General features: G+C 44.2%; 1 long non-coding RNA gene across 1 annotated transcript in view; it reads left to right on the top strand.

Moving 5' to 3' along the window:
- The first annotated feature begins 4,162 nt into the window (after positions 1–4,162).
- The window catches only part of LOC135057664 (uncharacterized), a 36,232-nt gene continuing 18,177 nt past the window's right edge, over positions 4,163–22,217 (top strand). The window contains exons 1-2 of the long non-coding RNA XR_010244280.1: positions 4,163–4,351; positions 5,192–5,322. This is a non-coding gene — a long non-coding RNA (uncharacterized LOC135057664). The remainder of the gene's footprint in view (positions 4,352–5,191; positions 5,323–22,217) is intronic.

Below are 22,217 nucleotides of genomic sequence, written 5' to 3'. Positions count from 1 at the left end.
AAAATAAAGCAGCCAGTATTTACACTGTACAGAAACAAAATAACCCACCCAAATCTATCTCTCTCTGCACGTTATATCTGCCCCACCTGCAGTACACATGGTTTTGCCCATTAGTGTGTTTTTTTGGTTTGCTAACAAACTTGTATAACCCCCCAATGATTGGTAATTATTTACCATAAAACTATCTAGTATATACTGTAACAATATAATTATCTCGGTAGAGGGGTGTTTTGGTGCAGTGTTTAGGTGCTAAGTCAGAGTCCATGCACATCTTTTCAAGTAAATAAATAGCACATTTTATTAGGGGATGCACGACTGGAGTGCCTAGCACCACCTACTGGGTGTGTCTAGCAAAATAGATCTGTGGGTGTACTCATAAAGAAAAAAATGGTTACATATATATATATATATATATATATATATATATATATATTAGCTGAGCCAAGCAATCAGTACTTCACTGAGTACACCTATAGACGACAGGTGCACTCAGGAAACTACTGAATGCTTGGCTCAGGTAACATATATAAAACTAACAAAGTCTGAGTATTCTACCAAACTTAAACTGATCTACAGACCAGCAGAACTGAATACGTAATGCTCTCCTTTACCGGTGGGTAAACACTTTCTATCAGAAGTACATTCTGTTTCCACTCTGAAATGCATGCTTATTGATCGTATTCCAGTTCTCCCATGTGGTGGTGACCGTGAAAAACTGCTGTGTCAATGCAAGATCCAATGGATCTACCAGGTGGACACTATAATACTAAATGAACATAATTTGTATAATACTTTTCTGCAAAATAAAAATTTTTAAGTAAACATACTTTTTTGAACTCTTACCCGTTCTTCCTCTTAAGCGTCTCTGGTGTCAAATGCAAATTCTACTTTTGAACCCATTTTTTTTATCTATTTGTTGTGAACTCATTTTGTGTTTCTAGTCATTTATGGACCATTTGGTAGCCTTTTTGTGTGCTTTTGTTATTATGTGCTACTATATCTGTTTTTATAACTCATTTCTATGTTTTAGTGTTATATATGTAGGGTATGTCTCGCAGGTTCTTCTCTTTTCAGTAATAATAATGTCTTAGATTGTCTATAATTCTATACACTGTGCCCTCTTCCAATATGGCCGATGCATATTTGATCTCTGTTTTGCCCACTGTTTGATACTCATATCTATATATTAAAGTGTCTATATGATATGTATAAGTGTTGAACACGTGACGGACCCGGATTATTGTGCTCTAAAAAGCTACAGTCCCGGGATATTCGACCTGGCTCTGAAGAAATAGCGCTGATTGGCTGTTTGTAGTAGTCACTCCTTTGGACCTCATTAGCCATGGCAAACTGGAGTGATGAGGAAGTAAGGGAGTTGCTGCAGATCAGGGGTGAAGAGGAAATACGTCGGCAGATAACGGGTACAGTCAGGGATGCGAATCCTGAATCCAGCAGCAGTACAGCTGAGACAATCATGAATTCCAGGCTCTGTGCTGGGACATGTGCTCTGTCGGCCATGATTGCTGCACTGTGAGCGTTCCCCAGCCCCCTTCCTTTCTTGTTCAAAACTGGGAACCAATCAAGTCCTTTTAAAATTACATCACACTGGTTTTAACATGGGTGACCCGGGTTGATGCAAAAAGACACCAACTCGGCAATAACCCGGGAATAACCCAGGTCAATATTGCGATATGAACGTCTCTTTCCCGGGTCGGAGCCGTGTTCAAATCCCGGATCTGACCCGGGTTTGCGATGTGAAAGGGGTATTAGTAGTAGTTGTCCCTGCTGGTTTCTTCCTGCCAAGCAAGGATCAAAACAAATATACAACAACTTTGACAACAGTTTTTGAATACAGTAACAATTAATTTACTATATAATGTGTGTTGTAGACTATGCTCCTGACTAATGAGTTATCTCTCCTTTCTTAAGTTATAATCCTTCCACTTAGGCCAGTGGGAAAGCTATTTTTATATGTAGCTGTTTGACAACTGTTTCTTTTCAATGTATCAAGTCAATCACTGAATACAATGTTGCAGAATTTGGGCACAGAGACAGCAAGCAGAAATTAGCTTGAGATAAACTCCCTTAAGAAATAATTTGCCTGGTGTAATTCCTCGGTGTAAGTTAAGGGCCCTACACACTGGCAGATAAAATGCACAATATGAACGCTCTCGTTCATGAATGAACGAGAACTCGTTCATATCGTGTAGTGTGTAGGCACCAACAATTAACGATGCGCGGCCCCGTGCTCGTTAATCGTTAGTGCGCCGTCGCTTATGCATGCAGGCCAATATGGACGAGATCGCTTCCACCGCTACTGGTGGTTCCCTCGGTGCTCTGCGGTGCGCAATGACAGCATCGCGCACCGCATAGCATTGTGGGACCAGCACATCAGGGACGTGCGGTGAGCTAAATAGCTCAGGAGGCACTGTCTAGCACCAGAGCCAGATTTACATGCAATATATGAGCCAAAGCGTGCATCTGAGCATTATACACAGGTTAAAGTTACAAAAGAAAAAAGAGAGACTCTGTGTTGGGGCACGCTTGAAAAAACTAAAACTTAACTTTTAATTGGAGTAGGATAAAATTATGGTACACAAATAAACACACATGTAATATATAGTATATAATGCATAATATTTAAGGAGAAAGTCAAATGGTTCTCACTAAAAAAATAATAATTAGGAGTGACAGTACTCCAATTACTAATTACGGTGACAGTGACACCAGAGATGAAATATTCAGAATTTAATTTCCGCATAGAATGATAAATTCTTTAACATCTGGTACATAGGCAATGGATATCAAAAATTCTTAACTAATTTTACGTTCATCCACCAGTGCCTATTGTAATGGTGTGTCCTGGTATCGGTTAATCTGCTTATTACTACATTTTTTGATCAGCAAATGCAGTGTGCATTCAAGCGTGCCCCAACACAGGCACTGGTGGATGAACGTAAAATTAGTTAAGAATTTTTGATATCCATTGCCTATGTATCAGATGTTAAAGAATTTATCATTCTATGCGGAAATTAAATTCTGAATATTTCATCTCTGGTGTCACTGTCACCGTAATTAGTAATTGGAGTACTGTCACTCCTAATTATTATTTTTTTAGTGAGAACCATTTGACTTTCTCCTTAAATATTATGCATTATATACTATATATTACATGTGTGTTTATTTGTGTACCATAATTTTATCCTACTCCAATTAAAAGTTACGTTTTAGTTTTTTCAAGCGTGCCCCAACACAGAGTCTCTCTTTTTTCTTTTGTAACTTTAACCTGTACTATTGACTCTGGGTGCACCACCAACAACAGCAACTCCTTGAATACCGATACAGGCATTTCCTATGCATATGCACTGTTGGTTCACAAGGGACAAATTTTATAAGAGTCCATTACAAAGTAATTTTCTTTATAGTCTTGTGCGGCACCAAACTGACCTTTTTCTGACCATTATACACAGGTGCAGCAGTATATATTCCTGGAAATTTGGTGAGTTTTGATCTGAGAAGTGCAGAAAAGGTCAGCGCCATAAACTTTTTACTCCAGAGTTTTGGCTATAAAAATGATTAGAATGATGCAAAAAAGATATTTCAAACACATTCTTTGTATTTTTCATATACTTTATGCAGTCAGAACACAAACGTTAATATGACAGGAAAGGCTCTGCCTCACCTGCCTCACTCCACCACACGCCACTGCGGCACATAGACGCTAGGGTTCATAATTGACCTCTAGTGTCTATGCTGTGCTATGGGGGAGACGTCTCTCCCATAGATCCAAGGAGCGGCGCCGGAGACAGAGACAGCAGCGGTCGGGAAGCAGGAGCAGGGATTGTAAGTTTTTTGTTTGTTTTTTGCTGATTGGCGCTACTGGGGGCACAGTACAGGGGGCATAACTGACCACGCCCCTTCTCTGAAGCCACGCCCCTACTTTTTCACCCTGGGCACCACAAGGCCTAGATCCGGCCCTGCTCCTCATACATGGAGGAGAATGTACACTGTGCTCTGGCTGCTGTTCACGGTAACAGAGGATCTGTCCAGTTAGTATGCACAGAGCCTCCTTTCTCCATAACTCCTAAGATGGCTACTCAAACTGCAGCTCACATTCAACTGTCACACTGTGCCACCTGACACCACTCATGTGATGTGCACCTGTCCTCCTGAGCAGCTGCAGAGGCTGCTGGGAAATGTTGTCTGTGTAATTATATACTGTATATAAGCGCAGTGTCGGACTGGGGCAAGAAGGGCCCACCGGGGAAATGTAGTGGTAGGGGCCCATGCTTAAGGATGTGGCCAGGCAATAGTGGAGGTGTGGCCAACCACCACAGAGGCCCACCTAACAGTAAGAGAGTGCATGGGCTGGTCCCATAGTCTTGTGCAGTATAAGGTAACATATGTATAATGTATAATTAAAGTGCACTAGGATACAACATGGAACCTAATCCCTAGAGGAGGAGGTGAGCCCACTGGTGGTTTCCCCTGTTCTCCTGTGGGCCAGTCCGACCCTGTATAAGCGTGATTAGCAGTGTCAGCATAATAACTCACATAGTGGAGTATTACACAAACACATGTTTTTACTTTTCTACACAGTGATCAGCTTGTGTGTATCCATCGGACACACAGATCAGATCACACTGCTGGCTCCCTGCACAGCTACAGGCAAGTACACAATCCGCAGTGAGCCCTGTGATTATGCCAGCTGAAGCTGGCATTGTCACAGGGCTCACTGCTGCATTTTTTTTCCCTTTTTTCTTTTTCTTTTTGTAAATCTGGTCAGATCGCATTTCCCATTATAAGTATGGGAAATGCGATCGTACTTTCTAAAAAGGGAATTAAAGGGTTTGGAGCAGTTTTTCATGAAAACTGCTCCAAAACCCCTTTAATACATTTGAGTAATACTAAAATAATGTGAAACGGGTGTGAAAACACCCTTTTTTACATTATTTTAAAAAAAATTTAATAAATATGCCCCTTACGCACTACGGGGCATATTTATCCAAATTTATTTGCAGGATATCCTCTGAAAACTCCCGTTCTCGGGGCCTAATTCAGACCTGATCGCTAGCAAGGGAGTTTTGCACTGCTGCAATCAGATAGTCACCGCCTACAGGGGGAGTGTATTTTAGCTGTGTAAGTGTGCAAACGCATGTGTAGAACAGCTGTACAAACTGATTTTGTTCAGTCTCTGCGCAGCCCAGGACTTACTCAGCCGCTGTTATCACAGCAGCCTGTCCAGGACCGGAATTGACGTCAGGAACCCTCCCTGCAAACACATGGACACGCCTGAGTTTTTCCAGACACTCCCTGAAAACGGTCAGTTGACACCCACATATGCCTTCTTCCTGTTAATCTCCTTGCGATCGCCCGTGCGAACTGATCCATCGCACAAACCCATCGCTGAGCGGCGTCCGCTTTGTACCCCTGCGACGTGCCTGCGCATTGCAGTGCATACACATGCGCAGTTTGGACCTAATCACCCGCTGTGTGAAAACGCACAGCAGCGATCAGGTCTGAATTACCCCCTTGGTCGTCTACCCACAAATATACTAAGGATCCGCTGAATGTATGTGCAGGGGTATGCAGCTGATATCCCCTTTTACGTTTGCAAAAGCAGACCCCATTGGTTTTTATGGGGCTGCTAAAATGCTGAATGCTTGCCCCCAATAGCTAAGGCCCATCTTCAGATGGCATTAGCCATTGTAGCCTATGGGCTACATTCCATAAAGCATTCCAGGAGAAGATCCATGGGATCCCTCCCGGGAGATAATTGCTTGCACATGCGTGGCCTAATGATATGCTCAGTAATGCAGCCAGTTCCCAAACCCAGAAGCACAGTGATCAGATTGCTGATCCCTTTACTTTTACACATCGCAGGGATGGGCTACTCTCTGAGCCCCTGTCACTGTATGTGAATATTGGAAAATGTTATCAATCTTTCATTTCTTAAGGGGGGTACTCACGGAGCGATATTCTAAGCAATCTGACTAGATTGCTTAGAATATAAGCATGATCGCTCCGTGTGTAGCCCTTACAGCGATAGAGATGCGCAGCTCCGCGCATCGCTATCGCTGCTGCTAGATTGGCCTGTCGTGCAGGCCAATCTAGCGGCCCCCCGTCTTCCCCCGCACACTCAGCACAGATCGCGCTGTGCTGAGCGGCAAGAGAGATGTGTGCTGAGCGGTTCGCTCAGCACACATCTCTCCCTGCATCAGCCCGTCTATATGGGCCTTTATTGTGGTGATCCGCAGAGTGTCAGTGTGAGCTGCTGATTCAATGCATCTAAGCACGCTACACAAGATACTGCTGTCACAGTGGACCTTTCCACTATTTCATATTTGCTGCACTTTAATATAATACACTTTTTGTATTTTAAGAAGTTTTACACAGATAATATTAAATTATAAAGCCTAGAGAATCGCAAAATAATGTAACGGTATACCATACTTGCCTACCTGACCCTCTCCATGAGGGAGAAAATGCTCTGTTCCTGGACTTTCCTGGTAATGTATGATTGCCATCACCTGTGGTGAGCTAGGTAATTGATAAGATAGGTGTTTCACAACAAGTGATGGCAATCATACATTACCAGGAAAGTCCAGGAACAGAGCATTTTCTCCCTCATGGAGAGGGTCAAGTAGGCAAGTTTGCTGTATAGAGATGGCCAGGACTGAAAATGAAGGTAATTTCCAGGAACTACAAATTCCAAAGGCAAAACTTAGGACTGCCCCTAAAAGTTGACAAATATGCTTAATTACTGGACAGAACGGGCTGTATTAGCAGAGATATCTCAGTAATTCTTCTCAGCCAAACTGTTCTGATTAAGCTCTTCTGACGTAAGCAAATGTTGCTTCATTACATGCTGCCATGATAGTGTCATGGAGAAAAACTTACTGCAATATTTACTTTTGTTGTTGTCCTTTATAAGAACAGACCTTGAAAAGAATGAGATCCTGTGCCTATGAATCTGCAGAGGTTTTTTTGTTAATCTAGAACAATGCTTGCCAGCCCCTTCCAGAGAGAGTGTCTCACTTGTACAGTACAGTACAATCCAATTCCACTGAACACTAATCTCACTGTTCAAAGTGCGTGAATGATGGCACAGACAAGGAGTGCTAAGGGTCATCTCAGCAGCAGCTCACAGGGAATTAAGAGAGTAATAGTTTTGTGAGTGGACTAATGGCAAGGTTAGCCTGATTACTGCAGCTGTTGAGGAACAGGTCATGCATTCTTAAGGAATATATACTATCTTAAATGTTACAGTTTTAGTCTTAGAGTCTTAGAGGTTAGTTTATATATTTACATACATACATAATACAGTTGATAAGAATATGATTTGCAAATTACTGTTATTAAATAAGGATAAATTAAAATTCCTTGTAAACTATCAACCTGTGAACTGGACATTTCAGATGACCTATACCACAGGAAAAATTTACTAGAAGTTTTTTTTAACCACTTCACTGATGATTTTCTTCCCCAAAAACTGCTCCGAAATTTTTTTTATTTTTTTTTTATGAGCATGAACTTAACCCTATCCAAAATGATTTTTAGTTAAAGAAAACAAAATATATATATATATATATATATATATATATTTTAAATTATTTTACCCCCAAACATCGATCGGTAACATTGCAACCATCGGAACATCTGTAACATCGTGATCATCATTACTTTAGTTTTTAGATCCCGGACAGCTGCCAGGTACACAGGGGTCTGGGGGTGGCTTGGGGGCATTGTTTTACACTTACCAGTGGCTGCTATTGTCTACAGCTGCTGGGGGTGGGGGGGCCTACCGTTCTAATCGATCAGCAATGATCGGCAGCATGGCAGACACAGGGGGAAGGTGCAGGGAGGTAGAGGGACCTTTTGGTCCCTCTGACAGCAGCAGCAGAAGGACAATTTTCTTCCCTGCCGATGGTAACACAGTTTATCTGATCGCATCCTGTGCGACTAGGTCAGATAGAGTACTTGCAGGCATGGTCGCATCTGATGCTACCATGCCAGGCAAGTGGTTAATTCGATTTTCATATCCAAACCGCATGATTTACTCTTCTGTAGTTTGGAGGCTGAAACTAAAACTGCATCAAGGGCCCACCAGGTAATGCACTTACAGGGGCCCAAGCTTAAGGGATGTGGTCATCCCCCAGATGGGGTGTGGCCAGCTAAAACAGAGGGACTTGACCAACCCTTAGAGAGGACAAGCACATAACAGGCTCCCCTTTATAAAGAAAGCTACAGGGGTGTATCAGGACCACCCACACCCACTATTATTGTCAGGAGGGCTGATATTGGTGTAGTCTCCATAGGGAAAAAAAAAAAAGCATACAAGTTCATCTATGATCCTGCTCCATCCCTAGAAGAGTGGGGCCTACTGGGGATTTCCCCTGGACCACTCTGGGCCAGTTCAACCCTGGATACAGGGTCAGATTATTTGTTAGCAATCTTTAACGGGTGTGGAATTTGTGGACTGCTATGTCATTTCCACCAGTGTTTCATTAAATAACAGTTCTTATGCACAATATGACAGAGTGAAGAATTGTATCAAATTGCTTGATAAATTCAATGTAAAAACCTTTAAAAATTGACCACATTATTTTGGTCTGGTGTCTCCTTAGGTTTGCGGTAGGAGGGATATGAAGACATATTAATATTCACTGTTTCGCATTCACTATTTTGTACAGAGCAACAAATTATGGTAACAAAGCAGGAAAGTGACAGGGGTTGTGGCTGCATGCCCAGTGGCAAATTTCCCAGTAGGCACGTGAGGCACGCCTAGGGGCAGCACTTGTTTGGGATACCTGTGTTGGTACTGTCAGCCCAAAAAGTGCCAGTATCTGCAAAATATTTACACTTTACTGTATGCCATCTTGAATGGAATGTAAATGGATTGGACATGCACATACTGTCCCTGTAAGTTGTCCTACTTAGTAAATATGTATAAATAATTAAAAATAAAAATAAAAAGTCATAGTGGCTTTTTTACCATTCTGTTCAATTGACTATCCTAAAATAATGGCTTATAACCAATCAATAAAATAATAAAATTAGGCAGATGGGTGGATCCGTTGCTATTGTGCCTAGTGGCGCCCTCACCCCTAAATCCACCCCCTGTGCATGCCACATTCTGTCATAGTAAATAAAAAAAGAGAGGGGAAAGAATTAGTCCTTTTAATCCTGATTGGTACATGGCAGCTGAAACTCGTCTCACAAGTAAATAGGCTAAGATCAAATTGAATATGTTTCATATAGTCCAGTAGTTCCCAAATTTTTTGGAGTCAAGGCACCCTAGAGTATCAGAATATTTTTAACATGACCCCAAGGCCTTATGTTTCTCATTGAGTTATTTAAAAAATCTATTTAATTTAAGCAAATTATGTTTATTTGCCATCCTTAGGTTCAGTTATGTGGTGAAGGACAGGATCCACTTCTGTTTGTCCACGTATTTTCTGATTGGAAGCCACAATTCCTGGTTTTGTCTATTACATTGACCATAAATAATTTTAATTGGTCCCAGACCACCTATCCAGGGCACCCCTGCATGTACCCTGAGCCACCCAGTTTAATAACCACTGATATAGTCCATTTTTACTTGCATTGTTCATAAATATGATCACAGATATGCAGTGTAAATATCATGTACAGTGTAAATATAATGCACAGTCCTGGATTATTTTGTTAACATTACCAACTGAAGTAAACAAATCTGCTTGGACTAGAAAATTATCTTTAATGTTAGAATGAGATGGACTGATAATAATAATAATAATTTTATTTATATAGCGCTCTTTCTCCAATAGGACCCAAGGCGCTTAACAGATACATATCATAATATAGTACAGAAAATAATGAAGTACATTTTCATAAAATACAGAAGCATGAAGATACTAAAAGGGACATTATGGAAATGCTTGAGTAAACAGAAAAGTCTTGAGTCTACTTTTGAAGAATTCTATAGTTGGGGCCTCTCGCACTGTGCGGGGAAGTGAGTTCCATAGAGTCGGAGCCACATGACTAAAAGCTCGACCCCCAGATGAATTACGGTAGATTCTAGGTACTGCTAAAAGTCCTTCATCTACAGATCGCAGTAATCGAGTGGGGCAGTATGGGGTCAGAAGCTGTTTTAGGTACCTTGGGCCTTGGTCATGTAATGCTTTAAAACTCAGTAAGCCAATCTTGAAGATGATTCGCCATCGTACAGGCAGCCAGTGAAGGGAGTAGAGGATGGGTGTTATGTGGCTAGAACGGGGCTGGTTGGTTAATAGCCTGGCATCTGTGTTTTGCACCAGCTGTAAGCGCTGCAATTCTTTTGCTGGTAGACCAAGGTAGAGGGCATTACAGTAGTCTAAACGAGATGATACAAATGCATGTATGACTTTTGGCATATCATCTGAGGGAATTAAGTGCTTGATTCTGGCTATGTTCCTCAGGTGAAAGAATGAGGATTTGATTGTGGCTGATATCTGATGTTTAAGTGTCAAGCCACCATCCAGGACAACGCCAAGATTCCGCACACGATCACTGGTCTGTAATTCTGAATCCCCGAGTGTAAGTCCAGTTGGTTGGCTATGCTGCAGTCTTGTCCTTTGATGTTGCGGTCGTATCATAAGGACCTCTGTTTTATCCGGGTTCAGTCGCAGCCAACTGGCGCTCATCCACTCCAGTAGTTCAGCTAGACAGCCATTTAGGGTTGCTATTGGGTTATCAGTGCCCGGAGCAAAGGACAAGTACAGTTGTGTATCATCTGCATAGCAGTGGTAGACCAGGCCATGGCGCCTGATTATTTCACCCAATGGGAGCATGTATACTGCAAAAAGCATGGGGGATAGTATAGAACCTTGTGGGACACCACATGGCAATGGCACTGGTGGTGATGAGTATAATCCAGATGATACTCTCTGTGACCTGCCTGTGAGAATTGATTTGAACCAGCTTAGGACTGTGCCATCCAGACCACAGAAATGTATCAGTCGCTCAATCAGAAGCCCATGGTCCACGGTATCAAATGCTGCCGAGAGATCTAGAAGGATTAATATTGAACAGTCACCTCTGTCTTTTGCCATCAGAAGATCATTTAACACACACACCAGGGCTGTTTCAATGCTATGTCTTCTCCTGAATCCTGATTGAAATGGATCATAAATATCATGGGTTGTCAGGCGGGTTTCCAGTTGATTTGCAACAACTTTCTCAATAACCTTTCCTAGGAAAGGAAAGTTTGATACCGGTCTGTAGTTGGTCATGCTGAACCAAAAATGTCCTCCGCTGTAGTATAGATACTATAATCCTGCAACAGTCATTCGGATAGGAATGTCTAGAAATGTGATGTGGAAAAAGTACTTAGCCCATAAGTACCTCAAAAAAGAAATGTTACATATATAATGCAGCGACCTCTCAAATTATAGTGGAGAGCTCCCAACCCCCCATCACCTACAACAGCGATAAACAGGATTATTACTATGGGCAATAAATCATGCAAAATGTTTTATATAACCTGTCTCCCCTGGTTACAACACTACAATGCGGAAAACATGGTTTGGTAGGGCGGCGAACACATTTCTACTGCAATTGGCAATGCTGGGTCAATTGTGCTATATTCACCAATTCATCATGATTTTCGCTCATTCCACCCCCACCGCATTCAGTATGCAATATGTTTCCCAACCTCCCTTGTGATGTAATATAAATAAAGGATAATGCTAATAACTAGCTGATGTGCCCAGTTTCAACTGGGCAAAGGTGCTGGGCATGACATTTTACCCCTTTCACCCTTTTAGGAGTTTAATTATCCCTGCTTAGTGGGTGGATGCAAATAACTGTCACAGTTTCCAAACCACCCAGCAGGTCATTTGTTCCAGGTCACCCAGCAGGTGCACAGGGAAAGTTCACCAACTGTCACATTTTCCAAAGCACAATGATGATGTATTGTAAATAGCAGGCGGACGTTTTGCCACATAACTATAAAACCAAGCAACCAATTACAATGCCAATATGTTTCAGCAATTCTATGGTCCAAGACCTTTAATTTGGTACATGATGTGCCCTGCTTAAACAACGGCATCATAGAAATATGTAACTTATAAAAGTCGTCCTTGTGTTATTAATATATAGATGTAACCTGCATGAATGCTTTGCCTCAGCAGCAAATATAGGGCCTAATTCAGACCTGATTGCTGTGCTGCAAATTTGTAGAGGGCTGCGATCAAGTAGTCACTACCCAGGGAGAGTAAAAACCTGCCCTGCGCAAGTGTGAGAATGCATGTGTACGCTGCGCGAAAACTTCGCCAGTCAGCGGACATCTGCAAATTCGTTCACAACTCACTCACCATTTAAGGATTTTTCCATACTGTCCAGTCTGTGTGTAGCCCAGGACTTACTCATACAGTGCGATAGAAACTGTCTGATCGGGGCCGGAGGTGACGTCACACACCCTCCCAGAAAACGCTTGGGAATGCATTAGTTTTTCCTGACACTCCCAGAAAATGGCCAGTTACCACCCACAAACTATAGACACCAAAAGATAACCGCCAAACCAGTTTTCTAGGTAAGTACTCAGATGGTTTATCCCCACTCAGAATTAAGCATTTAGTAATATAATCTATACAATGGCTATTTATTTGCTCTGAGGTGCTAACCCACTACTCACAAGGAGAATCATCGACACAAAGAAAAGAAGAGCTCAATCGTGGGTGCACTGGGACAACAATAAAAAGTTCAGTCTTTATTGGTATACATTAAAAAATGTTTGCATAATGTGAAATAAGGTGAAATTTACAAAACCAAAAAATAATAAAGGGTGAAATTATAATAAAAGGTATATTAAAATAGAATTAAATGGTCAAAGCTACTATAATACACTGTGGTAGAGAGAAACTTTTTTAATAAAGGCTGTCACGCCCCTCTACCAATAAAGGCTTAATAGCCCCGCTCAGGAGTGATTGTAAATGTATATAGTTGTTTTATGTATTGGTTGCAAGTAACTCTCATTAAACTTGTAGATGATTTGTACCGTCTCTAGTGGTAATATTTCGTTACAAGTGTTTCCTATATATTCCACAGAGTTCTTGCAAAATCAATAAAAAGTGGACCCCCTATGCATACGCTGTTACTCTACATGTGTTACCATATATACTATAATGATGGTGACGGATATTTTCTAATATTAGTGTGGTCCTCTTGTATTATCTTTCATAGGACAGAGAGCCTGTATATGCTGCACATTGTAATGGATAGTCAGTTAAGAGCTATGGTGATTACCCTTTATGCCCCTCCTAGTTATTTAAACTCATACTTGGGATGTACCTACAATCACGAACATAGTCCGGATTGACCATGTCTGATGCAGGCTGCAATTAGTCACGGCCCATTTCTTGAGTGTCCTCACTAATATTAATTCTCATAATGTCTTATAGTTGATACCGGTAACTTGGTATATCATATGGCGCATGCAAAGTGCCTAATAATTTTACCCTGGTAACCACACCAATATGCCTCCCTTGCAGCTCTGAGTGCTGTAGGGAGTTAGTTAGAACGTGTGCTGTGCACAAGTTATAAATACCACATCTGACCAAAGTCAGACCAATAAATAAAACAACTATAAACATTTACAATCACTCCTGAGCGGGGCTATTAAGCCTTTATTGGTAGAGGGGCATGACAGCCTTTATTAAAAAAGTTTCTCTCTACCACAGTGTATTATAGTAGCTTTGACCATTTAATTTATTTTAATATACCTTTTATTATAATTTGACCCTTTATTATTTTTTTGTTTTGTAAATTTCACCTTATTTCACATTATGCAAATTTTTTTTAATGTATACCAATAAAGATTGAACTTTTTATTGTTGTCCCAGTGCACCCACAATTGAGCTCTTCTTTTCTTTGTGTCGATGAACCACCCTTCAAACGTCTGCTTCCTGTCAATCACCTTGTGCAGAACCGTAACTACGTGTGTGCCAGTTGTGCCTGGCACACAGCGCAGTCACCCTGAGGGGGCAACGACCAGCATTCTATGTCAGCGGCTTGTAATGAGTCAAATTGACTCATTACAAGCCGCCTGTGCTGTGTCCGCCGCTATGGAGGAGAGGTGCAGGAAGGAGGGGGACTGGAGCCGCAGCAGCGATATGTAATTGGTAGCGGCACCGCTGCAGCTGTCCCTCTCCTTCCGCATTGGCTGGACGGCGCTGCTGTGAATGCTGGGATGTGCTTCCCTCATCCCAGCATTCACAGCGGTGGTGGGCAGCCAATGCGGAAGGACAGGAACAGCTGCAGCGGTGCCGCTACCAATTACATAGCGCTGCTGCGGCTCCAGTCCCCCACCCACCTCCTCCTTCTCCCCTACCCGGGATCTGCTGCATGAAACCTGCACCGAGGAGCCTGACTGCCTGAGCCAGCGGGGATAGATGGTAAGTATCTACTGTATCTGTCTATCGGTCTATCTGTCTATCTATCTATCTATCTATCTATCTATCTCTGTCTCTGTCTATCTTTCTATTCTGTCTGCCGTACTGTGTAAAAAGGGGGACGCAGTCTGCCGTACTGTGTGAAAAGGGGGGACGCTGTCTGCCGTAATATGAAAAAAGGGGGACGCTGTCTGCCGTAATGTGTAAAAAGGTGACGCTGTCTGCCGTAATGTGTAAAAAGGGGACGCTCTCTGCCTAATGTGTAAAAGGGGCTCTACCAGGTGTAGTGGCGCTACTGTGTGGCGTAATTTGAATAATGGAGACTACTGTGCACCATAGTATGAACTGGTATTATTTTGTGGCCACACCCCTTCCCTATGAAGCCACGCCCCTATATTTTTGCATGAGCCTACGGTGCGCACTGCCCCTGTTTTACATAAGGGGGTGGCGCCAATGCTTTTCTTGCACACAGCGCTAAAATGCCTAGTTACGGCACTGACCTTGTGTATGCCTAGCGATCAAAAATTTTGCACCATTCTGTCGCTGTTTGGGCTCGCGCCTGTGCATTGCGGTGCATATGCATGTGCAGCCATTCGGTAATCACCCGTTGTGCGAATTCGCTCAACAGCGATCAGGTCTGAATTGAGCCCCTAGACTGGAAAATATAGGCTTGAGTCCATCTCCAATGTTTTCAGACAGTCATAGTGGCCCCTATGAAGCAGCATGTTTAACATTCTGCAGCTGCTTGGGGGTGGGGAAGGGGCATTGGCAGCCAGCTTTGGTGGCATGTTGGCCCTATTTTGTGGGTGTACGTTGGCCAGAGACTTAGTCCTGGGACGCCACTTCACTGGCCCCGGCTGTGTGAAAACACCGACCACCAGATGATTGATGTTCATGCAGAGTGATGAATCCTCAGACACAGCAGCAGATCACAGAAGCCAGCCTCCTGCAGCATCTATTTACACCAGACTCCTGCAGCATTAGCACAGTTTAGATGCATCGGCTGTACTACTGCGTACATCTCTGAATTAGGCCCTCAGTTAGATATTGGGAACACACATCTTCCTGGACCAACAAAAGCCCCAAATACGACTAATTTGGTGTCAGTATTGTTACAACACATTTTGACAAACTCTTAACTTCTCCATTTATAATTGTGAAACTAGTGAGTCTTTTACACAAAAAACATTATATTTTAGGTTATTAGTGTTTTGTTAAACCTGTTGCTATGTAACTAAAATATATATTTTCAGTAATAGTAATTACCAACTACAATATTTTGGAAGAAGAATAAGAAAACAATTTAGCTTTAGTTTGGATGTTGTCATTTGACTTTAGAGGAAACATTTAGCTACAGTGTATATATTTTAAACAACACAGAGACATCCGAGAGATGAAGATATTTATAGCATAACATGGTTATTATCAGCCAGAGAGCTGTGTTCCCGTCACTACACATTTAGCATCTGTTTTTGGCAGCTCCTCTGGAGTAATTGTAAAAATTTGACTAACAGCTTTCCCTCTGATTTTCTACACATTTTCTGACAATATATATTTCTCAGCCGTCTCTTCAGATGCTCCCAAGCATCAGACATCCCTTCAAAACAACTTTAGACACAAATCCTGTTCCCTGTCTGTTTAACTTACTGTATGCATCAGTTGGTTATATTCTTCTTCTTAGTATTATTTTTATTAACCCTTGTTTATATAGAGTGGTACCACCACATTTCACAGCGTTTTACAGAGAGAATATTTAATCATTCAGCCATAACCTGCCAGGCTGTTTGGGGGCTGTGATAGGAAAGCACAAGCAGGGCATACTTGCCTACTCTCCTAGGATGTCCAGGAGTTTCCCGAGTTACAGACAGCTGCCCTGGACTCCAGGGAGAGTAAATAATTCTCTCAGAATGCACCACCCAACACTTCACCAGGGGGTTCCAGGTGCTTGGTGTCGTGATTCCATGTGAATTGCATCATTGTGGCCCAACTTATCACTGCATTGTTTGTGAGAATTGAGCAGCGAGTTCTGGTGTTACACTGACGGTGATCAAATCTTCCGCTCCCCACCTAATGTACATAGTCGCATACACATTTCCAACTTGGGTGTCCTAAAAAGTATGTAAGTGCAGCCCATAGCAGACCCAAGCAAATACAAACTCCACATAGATAGTACCATAGTTGTAATAAACTACTATTTTATGCTTGTCCAGTGTCGGACTGGGGCATGAAGGGCCCACCGGGTAAATGTGGTGATAGGTGCCCATATTTAGGGGTGTGGCCAGCCTCCACACAGGCTTGAGTAACCATTATATATATATATATATTTCTCTGACGTCCTAGTGGATGCTGGGAACTCCGTAAGGACCATGGGGAATAGACGGGCTCCGCAGGAGACTGGGCACTCTAAAAGAAAGATTAGGCACTATCTGGTGTGCACTGGCTCCTCCCTCTATGCCCCTCCTCCAGACCTCAGTTAGAATCTGTGCCCGGCCAGAGCTGGGTGCTCCTAGTGGGCTCTCCTGAGCTTGCTAGAAAGAAAGTATTTGTTAGGTTTTTTATTTTCAGTGAGATCTGCTGGCAACAGACTCACTGCTACGTGGGACTGAGGGGAGAGAAGCAAACCTACCTGCTTGCAGCTAGCTTGTGCTTCTTAGGCTACTGGACACCATTAGCTCCAGAGGGTTCGAACACAGGGCCTGACCTCGATCGTCCGTTCCCGGAGCCGCGCCGCCGTCCCCCTTGCAGAGCCAGAAGACAGAAGAGAAGCGATGAAATCGGCGGCAGAAGACTCCTGTCTTCATTAAGGTAGCGCACAGCACCGCAGCTGTGCACCATTGCTCCCACAGCACACCACACACTCCGGTCACTGTAGGGTGCAGGGCGCTGGGGGGGGGGGCGCCCTGGGCAGCAATAAAAATACCTTTGGCATAAAAATACACATAATACAGTCTGTGACTGTATATGTGTAAAACCCCCGCCATTTTTAGTCAGAAACAGGACAGAAGCCCGCCGCTGAGGGGGCGGGGCCTTCTTCCTCAGCACACCAGCGCCATTTTCTCTTCACAGCTCTGCTGGAAGGAAGCTCCCCAGGCTCTCCCCTGCAGTATCCTGGTACACAAAGGGTGAAAAGAGAGGGGGGGCACATAAATTTAGGCGCAAAATTTGTATATACAGCAGCTACTGGGTAAACACTGAGTTGTAGTGTAATCCCTGGGTTATATAGCGCTGGGGTGTGTGCTGGCATACTCTCTCTCTGTCTCTCCAAAGGGCCTTGTGGGGAAACTGTCCTCAATAGAGCATCCCCTGTGTGTGTGGTGTGTCGGTACGCGTGTGTCGACATGTCTGAGGTAAAAGGCTCCTCTAAGGAGGTGATAGAGCGGATATGTGTGTGAGAGGGTGTCTCCGTCGACAACGCCGACACCTGTTTGGATATGTGTAAGTGCTAAGGTGAATTTATTGCACAAAAGGTTAGGGAACAGACAGGAAATCTACCCATGTCTGTCCCTATGTCACAGAGACTTTCAGAGTCTCTCAATGCTCACTATCCAAAATAACAAACACTGGTATCGACATGGAGTTTAACTCCACTGTCGACTACGATAATGCAAAGTTACAGCCGAGATGGCTAGAAGGTATTCAATATATGATTATTGAAATAATAGATGATTTGCATATCACTGATGACTCATCTGTCCCTGACACGAGAGTACACATGTTTAAGGGGAAGAATGCTGAGGTAAATTTCCCTCCTCTCATGAGAAAAAAGAGCGGGAATCTCCAGACAAGAGACGGCAGCTTCCCACAAGAGAATTCTCAGGCTGTATCCTTTCCCCAATAGGGCCAGGATATGTTGAGAATCTTCCCCTGGGGTGTCCTGTTTGCACAGACGGTAGCACTTGCTATTCTCAGGGATCCTGCAGATAGCGTGCACATTCTAGTATACTACCCTGACCGGCGATTGTGTCGGCATGGGTTTATAGCGCTGTGGCAGCGTGGACAGGTACCTTATCAGCAGAGATTGAGACCCTAGTATGCATATAGATATAAATATATTAAAGATGCTGTCTTAAGTGATAGATATATAGTTATAAAGCATGCCCAAAGAGACATGAGTATACTGGGTCCTAGAGTCAAAGCTATGTCGATCTCTGCTTGACGTGTCCTGTAGAATATGCATTGGACAGATGATGCCGACTTAAGAGGCATATGGAAGGCTGAGGATTGTGTGGAGAAGGGTTCTCGGGCCTGGTCTCCACAGCTATAGCTTGTAATTCTGCTAGTTTGCCTTATATTCCTGCACAGCCTAAGAAAGCACGACATTATTAAATGCAGCCTTTCGAATAAAGAAACAAGAAAGTCTGAGGTGCGTCCTTTCTTGTCAGAGCCGGGCAGCTAGTTCCCAGGAACAGAAGTCCTCCCCGGCCCCTACAAAAATCCACCAATGTCGCTGGGGCTCCACAGGCGGAGCTAGGCCTGGTGGGGACACGCCTTCGTAAGTTCAGCCACAAGTGGGTTCACTCCCTGTTAGATCCCTGGGCAATAGATATTGTGTCTCAGGGATACAAGCTGGACTGTGAGAAGATGCCCCCTCACCGACGGCCCTGCGGGCTTCCCCCCAAGAGAGGTAGCCAGTGTTAACTGCAATTCACAAATTGTATCTTTAACAGGTGGTGGTCAAGGGTCCCCTCCTTCAACAAGAGGGTGTTATTATTCGACCATGTTGTAATCCCGAAACCAGACGGTTCGGTCAGACCCATATTGAATTAAAAATCCCTGAACATATACCTGAGAAGGTTCAAGTTCAAGATGGAATCGCTAAGAGCGGTCAGTGCAAGCCTAAAAAGGGGGAGACTTTATCGTGAATCAGGACATAAGGGATGCATACCTTCATGTCCCCATTTATCCACCTCATTAGGCGTACCTCAGAATTGCGGTACGGGATTGTCATTACCAATTTCAGATGTTGCCGTTTGGTCTCTCCACGGCCCCGAGAATATTCACCAAGGTAATGGCGGATATGCTTGTGCTCCTGCGGAAGCAACGTGTCACTATTATCACGTACTTGGACGATCTCCTCATAAAAGCGAGATCAAGAGAGCAGTGGCTGAACAGCGTATCACTTTCTCTGGAAGTGTAACGGCAACACGGCTGGATTCTATATATTCCAAAGTCGCAGTTGGTTCCTACAGCTCATCTGCCTCTCCTAGGCATGATCCTAGACACAGACCAGAAAAGGGTTTATCTCCCGATAGAGAGAGCTCAGGAGCTCATGACACTGGTCAGGAATCTATTAAAACCAAAACAGGTGTCAGTGCATCACTGCACTCGAGTCCTGGGAAGGATGGTGGCATCATACGAGGCCATCCCCTTAGGCAGGTTCCATGCGAGGACCTTCCAATGGGACTTACTGGACAAGTGGTCCGGATCACCTCTTCAGATGCATCGGTTAATCACCCTATCCCCCAGGGCCAAGGTGTCTCTCCTGTGGTGGCTGCAGAGTGCTCACCTTCTCGAGGGCCGCAGATTCGGCATTCAGGACTGGATCCTGGTGACCACGGATGCAAGCCTCCGAGGGTGGGGGGCAGTTACACAGGGAAGAAATTTCCAAGGTCTGTGGTCGAGTCAACAGACTTGCCTTCACATCAGTATCCTGGAACTAAGGGCCATATACAACGCCCTAAGTCAAGCGGAGATCCTGCTTCGCGACCAACCGGGTCTGATCCAGTCAGACCGCAGGGGTTCATGTAAACCGCCAAGGCGGCACAAGGAGCAGGGTGGCGAGGGTAGAAGCCACCAGAATTCTTCGCTGGGCGGAGAATCAAGTAAGCGCACTGTCAGCAGTGTTCATTCCGGGAGTGGACAACTGGGAAGCAGACTTCCTCAGCAGGCACGACCTCCACCCGGGAAAGTGGGGACTTCATCAGGAAGTCTTCACGCAGTTTGCAAATTGATGGGAACTGCCTCAGGTGGACTAGATGGCGTCCCACCTCAATAAAAAACTAAAAAAGGTTTTACGCCGGGTCAAGGGACCCTCAGGTGATAGCTGTGGTCGCACTAGTAACACAGTGGGTGTTCCAGTCGGTCTATGTATTCCCTCCTCTTCCTCTCATACCCAAGGGCTGAGAATTGTAATAAAAGGAGGAGTGAGAACAATATTCTTTGCTCCGAATTGGCCAAGAAGGACTCGGTACCCGGAGCTGCAAGAAATGCTCTCAGAGGACCCATGGCTTCTGCATCTTAGACAGGACATGTTGCAACAGGGGCCCTGTCTGTTCCAAGACTTGCTGCGGCTGCATTTGACGGCATGGCGGTTGAACGCCGGATCCTAGCGGAAAAGGGCATTCCGGATGCAGTTATTCCTACGCTGGTAAAGGCTAGGAAAGACGTGACAGCAAGACTTTTTCACTGTATATGGCGAAAATAGGTTGCTTGGTGTGAGGCCGGGAAGGCCCTACTGAGGAATTCCAGCGGGGTCGATTCCTGCACTTCCTACAGTCAGGAGTGACTATGGGCCTAAAATTAGGATCCATAAAGGTCAAGATTTCTGCCCTATACATTTTCTCTCAAAAAGAACTGGCTTCACTGCCTGAAGTTCAGACGTTGTTCCGGGGGTGCTGCATATTCAGCCTCCTTTTGTGCCACCGGTGGCACCTTGGGATCTTAACGTAGTGTTGGATTTCCTGAAATCCCACTGGTTTGAGCCACTTCAGACCGTGGAGCTAAAATATCTCACGTGGAAAGTGGTCATGCTATTGGCCTTAGCTTCGGCTAGGCGTGTGTCAGAATTGGCGGTTTTGTCATGTAAAAACCCTTATCTGATCTTCCATATGGACAGGGCAGAATTGAGGACTCGTCCCCAATTTCTTCCTAGGGTGGTATCATGGTTTTATTTGAACCAGCCTATTGTGGTGCCTGCGGCTACTAGGGACTTGGAGGATTCCAAGTTGCTGGACGTAGTCCGGGCTTTGAAAATTTATGTTTCCAGAACGGCGGGAGTCAGAAAGTCTGACTCGCTGTTTATTCTGTATGCAGCCAACAAGGTTGGCGCTCCTGCTTCGAAGCAGACTATTGTTCGCTGGATCTATAGCACGATTCAGCTGGTTCACTCTGCGGCTGGATTGCCGCATCAAAAATCGGTGAAAGCCCATTCCACAAGGAAGGTGGGCTCTTCTTGGGCGGCTGCCCGAGGGGTCTCGGCTTTACAGCTTTGCCGAGCTGCTACTTGGTCGCGGTCAAACACGTTTGCTAAGTTCTACAAGTTTGATACCCTGGCTGAGGAGGACCTTGAGTTTGCTCATGCGGTGCTGCAGAGTCATCCGCACTCTCCCGCCTGTTTGGGAGCTTTGGTATAATCCCCATGGTCCTTACGGAGTTCCCAGCATCCACTAGGATGTCAGAGAAAATAAGAATTTACTCACCGGTAATTCTATTTCTCGTAGTCCGTAGTGGATGCTGGGTGCCCGTCCCAAGTGCGGACTCTCTGCAATACATGTATATAGTTATTGCTTAACTAAAGGGTTATTGTTATGAGCCATCCGTTAAATGAGGCTCAGTTGTTGTTCATACTGTTAACTGGGTATGGTTATCACAAGTTGTACAGTGTGATTGGTGTGGTTGGTATGAGTCTTACCCTGGATTCCAAATCCTTTCCTTGTTGTGTCAGCTCTTCCTGGCACAGTTTCCCTAACTGAGGTCTGGAGGAGGGGCATAGAGGGAGGAGCCAGTGCACACCAGATAGTGCCTAATCTTTCTTTTAGCGTGCCCAGTCTCCTGCGGAGCCCGTCTATTCCCCATGGTCCTTACGGA

The sequence above is a fragment of the Pseudophryne corroboree genome, chromosome 3 (assembly GCF_028390025.1).
Source record: "Pseudophryne corroboree isolate aPseCor3 chromosome 3, aPseCor3.hap2, whole genome shotgun sequence".
NCBI classification, from domain to species: domain Eukaryota; kingdom Metazoa; phylum Chordata; class Amphibia; order Anura; family Myobatrachidae; genus Pseudophryne; species Pseudophryne corroboree.
The sequence above is the reverse complement of the archived record's forward strand: the minus strand, read 5'-3'. Positions and strand labels throughout refer to the sequence as shown.